This window comes from Oncorhynchus kisutch, linkage group LG20 (assembly GCF_002021735.2).
Source record: "Oncorhynchus kisutch isolate 150728-3 linkage group LG20, Okis_V2, whole genome shotgun sequence".
NCBI classification, from domain to species: domain Eukaryota; kingdom Metazoa; phylum Chordata; class Actinopteri; order Salmoniformes; family Salmonidae; genus Oncorhynchus; species Oncorhynchus kisutch.
In genome coordinates this window covers 8,353,134-8,365,229 of record NC_034193.2, presented here as the reverse complement: position 1 = coordinate 8,365,229, position 12,096 = coordinate 8,353,134, and the positions used below count along the sequence as shown (strand labels likewise).

Genomic DNA, 12,096 nt, shown 5'->3' with positions numbered 1-12,096 from the left:
AAAAGGTCGCAAAGTTCAAGGGGGCCGAATACTTTCGCAAGGCACTGTAGATAGAGATATTGCATATCTCCAAATGTCCTCCCACATCTCTTCGTCAATAGTAACAGACAATTATTTCTCCCACACTTGTTTCACCATCTGTGTGTTGACAGCAGAAAAGGACCTTAAAGCATCATAAAACAGACTTACAGACATTTTCCTTTGTGGGGGAAAAAAGCATTATTTAAATGACAGACATATCAGGGTTACCAATTAAGGTGGTGCTCTTCAGAACATAATGTCTTACTTGTAGGAAGCGGAAAAAGTCCTGCTTTGGGATATTTTTCGACCATCTGCTCAAATGACAATAAAATCTTAGCAAATAAGTCATTTAGTCTGCGTTTGCCCTTATTAAGCCAAACGTTAAAGCCAGCATCCAGCAATCCTGGACCAAAATCTGGGTTGTTAAGAATTGGGGTAAGAGCAGAGGTTAGTTTGGACCTTCCCAGGAAGCGTTGAACTGACCTCCATACTTTGAGTGTGTTAAGTGTAATATGATTATTGCAGTGATCTTCTACAGACTTGAAACTTCTGAAAAATAAAAGATCCTGTAAGGGGTATTTTGAAAGAGAAGTCTCAATATCTAACCAAATAGAGGAGTCATCGTTTGTGATCCAGTCAGAAATATAACATAGGTGGGCACACCACTGATAGAACCTGATATTGGGCAGGTCCAAACTGCCCATAGAACTTGGCAGCTGCCATCTTAAGCCTTGGCTTGCGTTTACTCCATATAAAGGAACTTAGCCATCCATTTACATCCTTTATTACCTTATTGGAGAGTAATACTGGGATCATTTGGATTGGGTAAAGTAGTCTAGGTAAAATGTTCATTTTCAAGAGGGATATTCTACCCAACCAAGAAATCGGGAGAGAGTTCCAGCGCTCCAGATCCTGTCTTATTGCATCAAACAAGGGAACAAAATTGGCTTTGTACATTTACTGGAATTTAGGAGTTACAAATATACCCAGATACATAAAACCTGAGGAAGACCATTTAAAAGGGAAGGGGGAGAAGTATTAGGTACAGAGTGAAGGTTACCAAGTGGCATAGCCTCTGATTTAGTTAAGTTAATCTTGTAGCCTGAGAATTCGCTGAATAATTCAATAATATTAATAAGAGATGTAATTGAAGTCTCGGGACTAGAGATGAATATCAGGACATAATCAGCATACAAGCTTATTTTATGGTGAACCTCACCAATGAGCAGCCCCTGTATAGCAGGCGTTACCCTGATGGCCTCGGTCAGTGGTTCCATAACGAGTGCAAATAGGAGAGGGGACAAAGGACAGCCCTGTCTGGTACCTCTGTATATAGAGAAGCTATTTGACCTTAGCCCATTAGTCAGGACAGCAGCCTGAGGATCATCATATAAAACTTTCACCCATTTTATAAAGTTGTCCCTTAGACCTAATTTATTTAGAGCAAAGAATAGGTAAGACCACACCACACGATCAAATGCTTTCTCAGCATCTAGGGAGAGCACAAGACCATCCATAGCACTTTGTTGGTAGGCTTGAATTACATTAAGAAGCCGCCTGACATTGTTGCATGACTTACGGCCCTTAATGAAGCCAGTTTGGTCTCCTTTCACAATTAGTGGCAGTGAGTCCTCTAATCTTGTGGCTAGAATTTTAGAAAGCAATTTTCTATCCACATTCAGAAGGGAAATTGGTCTGTACGAGGAACAAGACTCTGGACATTTTCCCTCTTTGAGAATAAGTGATATGTTGGCTTCTCTCAGCATTTGAGGGAGCTGGTCATTTGAAAATGAGTGGTTAAACATATCACGCAATGGCTCAAGGATCAGGCCATGGAACTCTTTATAGAACTCACTGCAAAACCCGTCTGGTCCAGGGACCTTACCATTTTGCAGATTCTTAATTGCGAACATTATCTCTTCCTCTGTAATAGGGGCATTAAGGAGAGACCTCTGTTCTTTGGAGATAGTAGGGAGCTCAATCTTAGAAAATAAGTTCTCCATTAATTTGGGTGCATCATTTGGCAATTATGAGGCATAAAGGTTTGCATAAAATGTCTTATCATATAAATGATTGCCATCAGAATCAGTAATAGTAGCAATTGACTGAGAGTCAGCTCTCTTTTTAGCTAGGTATGCCAAATACTTTCCTGGCTTATCGCCATGTTCATATAGCTTTTGCCTGACAAATCTCATTTTCTTTTCAGCGTCCTGTGTTAGGAGAGCGTCCAACGTTGATCTATGGACGGATATTTCCTTTAATAGGGCAGGAGTGGGCGTTTTAATGTAGTCCTTCTCTTTAGTTCCTAATTCACACTCTAATGTTTTTTGCTTTTCACGCTTTTTCCATCTCTTAGTAGCTGTGAATGACATAATCAGACCCCTGGCGTACGCTTTACAGGTTTCCCAAAGGAGTGAGGGGTTATCTGTTGATTGAGAGTTAATAGAGAAAAATGCTTTAAACTCTGTAATAAAATATGATGTGAATGTATGGTTTTTAAGAATGGTTGTGTTCAACCTCCAATGTCTTGACCAATCGAATGCCCCATTGAGTTTTATGTCCAGGATCACCTCAGCATGATCAGATATGACTATGCTTCCTATCCTAGTGGATAAAACAGACTGCAAAGACGTCCTGGGCATAAAAAAATAATCTATTCTAGTCTGACATCCAAGAGGTGCAGAGAAAAAAGTGAACTCTCTGTTGGAGGGATGAAAAGCTCTCCAGACATCCGCATACCCCAGATCATCACAAATAGCTTTAAGTGACTTAGCTTGAGGAGAGAGTGAAGCTATACCGCTGGGAAACTTATCAATAAGGGGGTTCAACAAGCAGTTAAAATCTCCTCCAACCACTGCAGTGTCCGAGTTTAATTCTGAAACGTCTAGAAATAACTTAGTGAGGAAATCAGGGGGGTGGGCAGGGGGGGAAGTAAATATTCATTATGGAAATGTTCTGCCCTTGTAAAGTACCATTAATTATAACAAAGCGACCAAATTTATCTTTCACACAATTCAAGACCTTAAGTGGTAAGACATTTTTCACCAGAATTGCTACACCTCTACTTCTGGATGTAAATGATGAGAAAAACACTTGACCAAACCCCCCTTGTTGTAATTTTAGATGCTCATTATCGTCCAAATGAGTTTCTTGCAACAGGGCGATATCATTATTTTCTTTTTTCACAAAAATACACTACCATCTTCCTTTAAATGGGGTTATGGCTCCCTCTAATGTTCCATGTACATACATGCCGTCCGTTACCTACCATTGCACTTTGACCATTCAATATCCAGACTGAATCTTACTGTAAAAGTGGGGTGGTACCTTTTTCCATGTGTGGAACTCTTTCCTATCTCACCGAGCATAAACAAACGATATGAACCCTGAACTCGAACTATACTAAACCCAAAAATGAAACATGTAAAGATCCAAAAGGTTTTTTTTGTCACGAACCCCGCTTCCTGAGTCTGTGTTTGCCTGTGTTTCTGTCCTGGAGTGTGTTTCCGGTGTTCTGGAACGCACCCTGACTGGTTGCCGGGCAGATTAGCTTGTTGGGAGATCGATGTTCACCCGCACCTGTATCCCATCAGTAATCTGCACACCTGTCCTGATCATCACCTCTCCCCTTCAAAAGCTCTGACCTGACATCCATTCCCTGCCGGATCGTTAGCCATGAACAGTATGTTGTGCCATAGTATCAGCCTCAAGTTGGATAGAATTTGTTTTGTTGTTTTGTACGTCTTGCTTGCCTTCAACTTACCTCCGTTTGTTCTGTCTTCAGTTACTCACCCGGATCATTTACCCCATTCCCGCCTGGTCATCGAAGGATTCCGCTTCCCCATTGGATCCACCTATTTACTCCCATCAACTCACCACCGCTGCCCGCTACGCCACCTGGATGTATCTACCCACTCACATTCACTTGTAAATAAATACTCACCTTCTTCCTACTCTCCTTGTCCTGGTCTGCTTCTGGGTTCGATTTTGAAGAAACGTGACAGTTTTCCCACTAGCTAACATGCAGGGGATTTCAACTTTCCAATGTAGACTCTTAAGTCGGCATTGCCGCTCAATAGCCTCATCATTTATATGTATGGAAAAGAAAATCAATAGAAGAAGATTGAGGCTCTTCCACCTAAAACCAAGCCTGGGCACCAATATGGATTCACACATATCTCAGCCTGAGCTATAGCGGCTATTACTTTAGCAAGAAAAATAATAAAGATACGAATATTACATAACCGGAGCACGTGAGGACTCACACCACTGTTTCATGATCAGATTCAAATAATAATTAAAAAGTTATCCAATGCTGCGGAGGTGCAGCTTAAAGTTATTTACCCGAGAGAGTCAATAAACGCAGCAGCCTCTTCGGGTGTGTAGAGTTTTTTTTTTAGGTGATCCGTTGACCATAATCTTCAATGTGGCCGGGTACAGCAGTGCGTAGTCCATCTTCATTCTATTGGGTCGAGCCTTCGCCTCATCAAACGCTTTGCGTCTTCGTACAACCGCTGTGGAATAATCATTGAAGAATGAGACCTTTGGACCTTTACGTTGACTACCGTCAGAGCCGATGTTTCTAGCCGCATCCATGACGCGCTGCTTGTCGGTGAAGTTGTAGAACTTTATAGCCACTGGCCGTGGTGCTGGTTGGGACCGGGTACCGGTGCTTGAGAGCGATGGGCTCTGTCCAGCTTCACACGACCAGCCTTAGTGTCCATTTGTAAGTAGCCAGGGATCCATTCCTCAAAAAACTTTACTGAACGTATCCCTTTAGAATTTTCCAGGAGTCCCACAACATGAATATTGCATCTGCGTCCTCGATTATCCAAGTCGCAATGTGCTCCGCCATTTCGCGCACCTGTTTCTCAAGTGCTTTTATCTTAGTGTCCATAGATGTAGTTGAAGTTTCCACTGTAGCAATTCTTCTTTCCGCCTCATCAACACATTTGACAACACTCTGTATTTCAGCTGAATGGCCTGCTATTGCTTCCAAGACAGTTCTTATCTTAACATTGATCACTTTAGTAATGTTATCAGTCATCTTTTGAATCACCAGGTCCATTGTGCCTGGATCCGCAATGGTTTTAGCTTCGCTAACGTTAGCTAGCTCCTCCAGCACATCTACAGGGATGGTGGTTTTGGTCGAGTTGTTAGTAGTTCTGTTGGGCATGTTGTCTGAGATTTTTTGAGAAATAGCCGTCAAGACTCATTGTAGGATAACTTATTTAGCCAATTCTGCCACTTTTTCAAGCTAGGAGATTAATGTAAAAATAGAAATTTACGAATGCCACGGGAGCTCGCTGAAACACAGTGTCCTCTCTACGGCGCCATTTTGTTCCCCCAAAGTTTTTTTTAAATGGAAGCTTCTCTAATGTCAAACATGTAGAGTGTGGTGTACCACAGGGCAGCTCCCCATGCCCTCTACTCTTTTCAATTTATACCAATGACCTGCCACTTGCATTAAACAAAGCATGTGTGTCCATGTATGCTGATGATTCAACCATACACACATCAGGTTGGCCAGTGGCCAGTAATAAACTGGTCTTGAACATCTCTAAAACTAAGAGCATTGTATTTGGTCCAAATCATTCCCTAAATTCTAGACCTCAGCTGAATCTGGTGATGAATGGTGTGTCTGTTGAACAAGTTGAGGAGACTAAATTACTTGGTGTTACCTTAGATAGTAAACTATTATTGTCAGACCATATAGAGTCTGGCTAGCTAGGTCTTCGTCTGTGTCTGGTGTTAGCTAGTTACTGTCTAGCTAGGTCTGCATCTGTGTCTGGTGTTAGCTAGTTACTGTCTAGCTAGGTCTTCATCTGTGTCTGATGTTAGATAGTTACTGGCTAGCTAGGTCGTCATCTGTGTCTGGTGTTAGCTAGTTACTGGCTAGCTAGGTCTTCATGTGTCTGGTGTTAGCTAGTTACTGGCTAGCTAGGTCTTCATGTGTCTGGTGTTAGCTAGTTACTGGCTAGCTAGGTCGTCATCTGTGTCTGGTGTTAGCTAGTTACTGGCTAGCTAGGTCTTCATCTGTGTCTGGTGTTAGCTAGTTTCTGGCTAGCTAGGTCTTCATCTGTGTCTGGTGTTAGCTAGTTCCTGGCTAGCTAGGTCTTCATCTGTGTCTGGTGTTAGCTAGTTCCTGGCTAGCTAGGTCTTCATCTGTGTCTGGTGTTAGCTAGTTCCTGGCTAGCTAGTTCTTCAGCCAGCGTGGAGCAAAAGGGTGGAAAGGGTGGTTCAAAACTCTGACGCAGTTGTCAAATCATTACATCCATCAGTGCTGCTGTGAACCGCATCACAAGAGACATGCCAAAGGAAAGATATACGGTAGAAGAACACGTTATATCATTGATGCAATTTCAATGCTGTTTGAGTTGCTTTGTTTATCACCAAATGTGCTTGAGATGATTTTACTGCAACCCTGCTCACTGCATCCATGTTGCTTGATAGAGGCGTTTCAAAGAGCTGTCAGTCAAGGTGAGCTCATGAATATTAGCTCCCCGCCCACTCAGCTTGTCTTTACAAACTTCCTGGTAGTTAGCCATGAGAGAAAAAGTACTTTTCAGAATGACTGTTTAGGACCTTTAGTACAATACAATATGTATTTTATAGTCCTTATTTTGAGGGCTTATACTAAAATATACTGGGTTGCTTAGCTGACCCAACTGCTGGGTTGCAGGCATTGGGTCACTTAGTTGGGTTGTTTTTTTAAAAGAGCAAGGTTGGTTCGTTGATGCTGGGTTATTGAGATATGAACCAGTAGAGGCTTGGCTTAGTAGGGGTGTGGCTTTCAGTCCTTTATGGCAACCCATGAGAGTAAATGTCAAATGTCATCCGGTTAATCTGTTCTTTTGAATTATTGTCACATATTATGGTCAAACACTGACACTTTTTTTAGCTTTAATGAAGCTTATAGAAATGTTTTAGTTCCATAAAAATGTGTGAAGATTCCAATGTGATACCACAAATGGGATAGTAACCACTTTGTTGCAATATGTTAAAATTATCATATTAAAATATGTAATTTGCATTAATATTCAAGGACAATATAACATTGCAGTGTACAGGATTTACATTCTCACGGGTGGCCAAAAATAACAATATAAAAACCAAGCCACTAACAAACCACACCTCCTGAAAATAACCTATGGATAGCGTTAAAAAACAACCAGCTGCTTGGTCAACCCAGCATGAAAGTGAATACAATCCCAATTGATTTTCAAATTAACCCATGTCAGGGTAATCCAAACAATCCAACATATTGGGTAATTTATGCAACCTATCACATTATGCTGATTTACAAAGTGATGTATAATTCCGATTGAAATCCAGCCAAACTGGGGAAACCCAACTTCAGGATTGCAACCTGCAATCAGAATGACTGCCAGAGTTAAAAAGACTGAAAAAGGAGACTATCTAGACCATTTAAACTGGAACAACCATTTCAGCAATGGTTAGTTTAGAAAATGTATGTCATTTATATTTATATTCATCAATATACATACAAAAACATAGATAATGAAACAAACAATTCTTAAACTCTATCTGTAATAGAGCATGCTGGGAAATATGCGAGTGACACAAAACAAGCAAGTATAGTGTACAGAGTCATTATACCTATCTAAACCGCTGTGAAATATCTGTTCCATAAACAAACATATTGTGTTTTCAGCTGTTTGAAGCTGGTGTACGAAAAGTAAAAGTAAAACTTATGACCGGGAAGCATAGAAATAGAGCACATAGAACAGATCTACCGCTTCTTAGACTTGCTTTCATTGAGAATGACAGATCTAAAACACATATTTTCTATGTGAATTTGGTCGGGTTGAACAAAAAAAAGTGACATATTGCAGCTGTAGCACTCGGTGTTAAATTGAACATTGGATAATTTTCTGTACACCATCTGGGGCGGCAGCGTAGCCTAGTGGTTAGAGCATTGGACTAGTAACCGGAAGGTTCCGAGTTCAAACCCCCGAGCTGACAAGGTACAAATCTGTCGTTCTGCCCCTGAACAGGCAGTTAACCCACTGTTCCCAGGCCGTCATCGAAAATAAGAATGTGTTCTTAACTGACTTGCCTGGTTAAATAAAGGTAAAATAAATAAATAAAATAAAATCTCTGGAGGATATCATATTCATTGGACTGTCTCTGGAGCTATGTCCTTCAAAATATCAAGAGAGACAGTTCAATTTCAATGTCATGATGACTTCGATCAACTCCCTCCCAGCGGTCAGCCAGTCAGTGGGTGAGTGACATGTTCAATTTCCACTGTTTCACTTTCTCCTGACACAGTACAGCTGCAGCCTATCCCTTTCACCCCGGCGGTTGGATCAATCAGTGTAGCTCTGTGTCCGCTAGAGGCCAGCTACAGAACATATTGGTCCGTGTAAAGGACATCCATATTATATCAGGCATTATCATTTCTATGGATGCAGAATTTGCATCACATTGAGCTCTGCACAGTGCAGCTGTAGCCCAGGCCTACGACTTGGTCCTCATGCTGCCCTTACCCTCTGGCCCTCACACAGAGGTTGGATCTGATTGGTTTGTTTATGACAGCTTGATGGACCGACCCTGAGCGCCTTGGCAGCCCACGGCAACTGCCTCAACCTGGCCAGACGCGGCAATGCTGGTGTCCCTATTAGTTATAGAGCCTATAGGGGTAAATAGAAAGAGAGCGAGAGAGAGAGAGAGAGAGCTTACGAGTCAGAGGTGGAAATAGAGAGAGAGCTGATGAGGCAGAGGGGAAATAGAGAGAGTGAGAGAGAGAGAGAGAGAGAGAGAGAGATGAGGCAGAGGGGCAAATAGAGAGAGAGAGAGAGCTGATGAGGCAGAGGGGGAAATAGAGAGAGAGAGAGCTGACGAGGCAGAGGGGAAAATAGAGAGAGAGAGAGAGAGAGCTTATGAGTCAGAGGTGGAAATAGAGAGAGAGAGCTGATGAGGCAGAGGGGAAAATAGAGAGAGAGTGAGAGAAAGAGAGAGAGAGAGAGCTTACGAGTCAGAGGGGGAAATAGAAATAGAGACTGGAAAACAGTCCATATGAGGCCTCTTCAACCTCAGGAGGCTGAAGAAATTTGGCTTGTCATCTAAAACACTCACAAACTTCTACAGATGCACAATTGAGAGCATCCTGTTGGGCTTTATCACTGCCAGGTACGGCAACTGCTCCGCCCACAACCGTAAGGCTCTCCAGTGGGTAGTGAGGTCTGCACAACGCATCACCGGGGGCAAACTACCTGCCCTCCAGGACACGTACACCACCCGATGTCACAGGAAGGTCAAAAAGATCATCAAGGACAACAACCACCCGAGCCACTGCCTGTTCACCCCGCTATCATCCAGAAGGCGAAGTCAGTACAGGTGCATCAAAGCTGGGACCGAGAGAATGAAAAACAGCTTCTATCTCAAGGCCATCAGACTGTTAAACAGCCACCACTAACATATAGTGGCTGCTGCCAACATACAGACTCAAATCTCTAGCCACTTTAATACATTTCATAGATGGATTTAATAAAGGTATCACTAGTCGCTTTAAATGACGCTACTTTTATCATGTTTACATATCCTACATTACTCATCTCATATGTATATATTGTATTCTATTCCATCTACTGCATCTTGCCTATGCCGCACGGCCATCACTCATCCATATATTTATATGTACATATTCTTATTCATCCCTTTACATTTGTGTCTATAAGGTAGTTGTTGTGAATTTGTTAGATGACTTGTTAGATATTACTGCACTGTCATAACTAGCAGCACAAGCATTTCGCTACACTCACATTAACATCTGCTAACCATGTGTATGTGACCAATACAATTTGATTTGATAGTGACTTTTAGTCAATGATTTATTTGACACTAGATGACTAATAGGGGCTCTGTATTGAAGCCACCGTGCCTCCATCTTGGCACTCCCTCACCAGTGTAAAAAAAATATATTTTAGAAGCTATAGAAATAAATGTATTAATGTCTACGTTTGTTTTTTCATTATTTATTCTATTACAAACACCTTAATGATTTTAAATTATATTATATTACATAAACATTGAAAATGAACACATATATAAAAGCATTTTCCTTAAAGTATAATTTTACTAATGTTACTGTCCCCACCACAACAAAAACATAATTAAATACATGTCATTTTGTCCTTGAAACATTTAATTGAAATACTAGAGAATTCCATTCATTCCTATGGAGGATTTCTCCTACTGGGCAGTGGCAATATGAACGTCCGGTGGCTTCAAATCCCCTCAATGGCCAATACATAGCATCACATAATTGCTTGCAGTGCGCGTGTGTGCGTGCGTGCGTGCGTGTGTGAGAGAGAGAGAGAGCGAGAGAACGAGGAGAGATAGAAAACACTTGGGAGAAGGAATTAATTTCCATACATTAGTGTAGGTCTATAACCTACAACAGATCAAGATAACCATTGTGAATATTGGCAACATATATAGAAATAATCGGGTATACTGAATTAAGCTATTCACTACACAGCCCTGGCATGATCCCGGAACACATTTACCCAGGCCCATAATATAAATCAGTAGACATTGCATCCGGGTCACAGGGCGTCAATGCACACAATAATCAGAACATAAATGCAAATGCTACTGGATTGTTTCAAATGACAGACACCTTGCAGCAGTAGCCTAGCAGCGGTAGCCTTGAAAGCAGCAGCCGCATCTCCTGCCAGGCAAATGCGCATAACCCAGTCGGCAACAGCAGCGGAGAATTCTCCATTGTTTAGATTTAGACAATTCAATATCAGTCACTGCTCATTCTGCAATAGGCTACTCACCATTCAATCCGTCCAACATGCAAGGGCTCTGAAGTCAGCCAAGTCAAGACAGATAAAAAAATAACAAATCGTGAGGATGACAGTAGCGCATAGCTTTACGGTTTGATGTAAAAATGTATCTTTACCGTCGGCATTCAAATTCTCCTTCTTGTGCTATTGACACCTGGTCTAGCGGTAAATGCTCCCTGTTCGGCCGACCGCTAGCCCTTTCGCAGGCTTCTTCAGTTCCAGTCCTATTGTCTCCGCATCGCTCCTGGATGAGAGGATCTGAGAGGAGAGACGGGGAACGCAAAGCTCCAGCCCCTTTTCCGCCTCAACCAATAGCAGTGGAGAATCGGTAGAAGCCTGGAAGCGCACCCTGCCTGCACGCCAGGACCGGAGCGACTGTCCTTGCTGTCTCCGTACAGATTAGCGACAACCGGGAAAGGGAAAGGGAGGAATGATAAGGGAATTTATTGGTTGACTGTTGAAGGTATTGGGAGGGACTGTGAGGGCTTTTGGCATGACAGGGATTCAAGTCGTGGAAAGTGATGGGCTATATCTCAACATTAGTAATATGATTTTTATAGTAGCCTAGGACTAGGACAGACTATTATTAACGCTATGATCAGCATCACCGTTGGCACTGTTTCGAGCAATGCCAGCTTTGCCACTACACCCGTTGTTACAGGAAGGGGGCACAGTGGATGTATGACAACAATAGTCTTGTAACAAACGGTGTTTTCCTCTCCTCCTTTGCCATCATTTCAGTTCAGGCTGATACAGGAACAGGACGTCATCCACTAGAGTAGAACTTTGCTATCACCTTGCCGGTACTTACAGAACACTGCAGACGAAGGAAACGAGAGCGACTATTCAATTTTAGACTATCGTACCGGGTACACTAAACTGTCGCTGTGAGGTATGAAAAAAGCTAAATAAATATAAAATGCTCATATTAATATATGTAAATAAGGTTAATTAAAACAATAACTTGCTAAAATCACATAACAATCATACAGTACATTGGCCATCTCTGAGACTCACTTGGAGAATTCCTTTGATGATACAGCAGTAGCAATTCAAGGATATAACATCTGGGGAAGAGACGGATTGCCTATGGGAGAGGTGTTGACATATATGTTCAGAGCCATATCCCTGTAATGCTTAGAGAGGATCTAATGCTGTTGAAGTGTTGTGGTTGCAGGTTCACCTGCCTCGTCCAAAGTCTATTATTTTGGGGTGCTGCTATAGGCCATCAATCGCTAACAGTCAAGTCCCAAAA

General features: G+C 42.0%; 1 protein-coding gene across 2 annotated transcripts in view; it reads right to left on the bottom strand.

Moving 5' to 3' along the window:
• LOC109865972 (serine/threonine-protein kinase SBK1) overlaps nt 1-11,240 on the bottom strand; it is a 32,716-nt gene extending 21,476 nt beyond the window's left edge. Inside the window, exon 1 of one of the 2 annotated variants that reach the window (XM_031799761.1) lies at nt 10,958-11,240. The gene's annotated coding sequence lies outside the window, so the exon portion shown is untranslated. Of the gene's footprint in view, nt 1-10,832 lie in introns of both variants that reach the window. The other variant, XM_020454490.2, reaches the window with a different exon arrangement.
• Between the last annotated feature and the right edge of the window lie 856 nt (nt 11,241-12,096).